Source organism: Delphinapterus leucas, chromosome 20 (assembly GCF_059928025.1).
Source record: "Delphinapterus leucas isolate spDelLeu-1000000601 "Yukka" chromosome 20, BTC_Dleu_Yukka2, whole genome shotgun sequence".
In the NCBI taxonomy this organism is placed as follows: Eukaryota; Metazoa; Chordata; class Mammalia; order Artiodactyla; family Monodontidae; genus Delphinapterus; species Delphinapterus leucas.
The window spans coordinates 15,510,149-15,512,777 of record NC_143148.1 but is presented as its reverse complement, the minus strand read 5'-3'; the positions used below and the strand labels follow the sequence as shown (position 1 = coordinate 15,512,777).

Below are 2,629 nucleotides of genomic sequence, written 5' to 3'. Positions count from 1 at the left end.
GTCAGTTCGTGTTTGCTTTTTGTTTTCATACATTTTTGTTTTACAGAGCATAGAATATTTGCTTTCCTTCTTTTAAATTTCCCTACCTAATTGTGACTTATCAATTTTCCTGGTTCATAGGACTTCCCTTCCCAATTAATAACAGGGCCATAGAGATGGGTCCCCTTCTCTTCCAGTGCCTTTCCAAATACCCTTTTCCCTTCCAGTTAATATTCCCATACCCATTGGGTAAATCATTCAATTACTGCACATGCTCTTCTTTCCAAAGGATAGCACAGAAATACAACTCATGGAGGATAAATTAAGGGCTTGTTTTAGAATATGCTTTGTTAAGGTTAGGTAGAATAACATAGCAGATACCTTTGGTTTCCAAGCAAGGCAAGATAGGAAGTGGTTTGATTTCACTCAGTAAGTGACAAAGTTGACTTTGACATTTAAGAGTGGGTATATGATTGGAGTTTCGTGAAGAGAGGTATGTGTGTACAAGGGCAGGGAGTTTTTCCAGAGAATCCATGGGGAGTTTTGAGTGGTGACAACCAAGTCTTGTTTGAGATTTGGCAGTAGACTGTTTCAGACCACATATTGGTGTAGACTGTGATAGGCAGTGTGGTATAGTGGTATTTGAGTCTAAAGCGATACTAATGGAAATATAATGAAAGCCACTTAGATAATTTTACAATTTCTGTTGAACACATTTTAAAAAGTAGGAAGAAATAGTTGAAATTAATTTTGATAATGCATCTTATTTGAACCAATATCTCTAAAATATTATTTCAACATATAATAACAAATAAATTGAAGTATTTTACATTCATATCTTCATACTAAGTTTTCAAAATTTCGTGCATATTTTATTGTTATAGCACTTCTCAATTTGGATGCTAAATTTTCAGTGGTTAAGGTGAAATATATTCACACCAAAACAATAAAATTGTGTTTAATTGAAAAACATTTTATATTTCTTTTGTATTTTAATTAAAACTAAATTGAAAATTCAGTTCTTTGTTCACACTAGTCATATTTCAAGGAGGTCAATAGTTATTAGTCTATGTTTTATAATTTCTTTTTATAAAATGTACATAATAATCACATCAGTGCCTTATGGATTTTATGAGAATTGGATACATTAATCTGGGCATAGCCCTAGACCACTTAATGAGTACCTTGTACTTAATAAGTCCTCAAGAAAAAAAATAGTTGTTATTATGTGAAGATTCTAAATATTCCTCATAAATTTCTATAAATGAAGAGTAATGAAAATATAAAGTTAATTTTGATGAGCACTTAAAAGGAATTTTTAACAGCCAGATTTGCAAAAGTCCTAAAATAGAAATTCTTAACCTAAGGCAATTTGATTCCATTTTGGTGCTCACAAAGGACCACAAATCTGTTGAAATTATGTTCAAAATTATTCTATTATATAGTTCCTAACTTGTTTTTTTTTGGTATGTTTGGTTTTGTTTGCAGAATGTCTGTAACTTCATGGGGTTATATAAGTGTATATAATCTTAAAAACTAAGTTAATCACATTACGTAAATGTGATGATAATACCATGCAGATAAGAGAAACTATGGAGTTAGTCATAAAAAGAAAAATGATTAATATGTAATATTATACAGTATTTTTACATAGGGAAAAGAACATTCCAAATTGTCAGTATTGTATATGAATCTGTTTTACTAAGATTGCATTTGTAAGCAATTTTATATATCTAAAATATTAGTTTTTGAATAATGAAGTTAAAAAATTAAGCCATATGTAATAAGCGTGTACGCTGTACCAAACACATTTCTGCCTTCTTTACACACATTTTCTTATTTAATCTGAAAATGCTACCATCTTGAATTTTGTTAATTCAAGTACGTGAATAGTGAATGTACCCTACTGCACTGGAGTGATACAACTAAAGGATGTTCATAAGTTTGTAGAAGTAATTTATTTCAGTCACAAATTTCCTTCATGTTCCCACTCATTTTGAAGATCTTTTTGTTCACAATGTTATTAAACAGAAGGAAAACTTGCCTCCAACTCTGTTAAATCTGTTATGCAGAAATACCTCTCATATATTTCTGACGATGGAATTAATGCAGGTGTGTTGTAAACTATTCAGTTTTTAAGGAACTTGGAAAGTATAAAGTCAATAATTACTCATAGTCCCACCATCCAGAATAATCACTTGTAATAACATAATGTACATTCTTCCAAAATTTTTCTCTCTAGGTGTGTGGGGCTTTTTGTTGTTGTTTTGTTTTATTTTTTTGGAGATATAATTGACATATAACATCGTATTAGTTTCAAGTGAATAACATAATGATTCGATATTTGTGTATATTGCAAAAAGACCACAATAAATCTAGTTAACATTCATCATTATACATAATTATGAGTTGTTTTTTTCCTTGTGATAAGAACTTTTAAGATACACTCTTAGCAACATTCAAATATACAGTACAGTATTATTAACTATAGTCATCATGGTGTACATTGATCCCCATGATTTATTTATTTTATAACTAAAAGTTTGTACCTTTTGACCACCTTCACCTATTTTGTCCACCCCTTACCCACCATCTCTGGCAATCATCTACCTGTTTTCACTGTCTAGGAGTTTGTCTTTTGGTTTTTTCG

The 2,629-nt window shown here is 30.5% G+C and overlaps 1 protein-coding gene across 13 annotated transcripts in view; it reads left to right on the top strand.

Moving 5' to 3' along the window:
- ZNF529 (zinc finger protein 529) overlaps positions 1 to 2,629 on the top strand; it is a 76,584-nt gene that overhangs the window by 36,306 nt on the left and 37,649 nt on the right. The window lies entirely within an intron of this gene.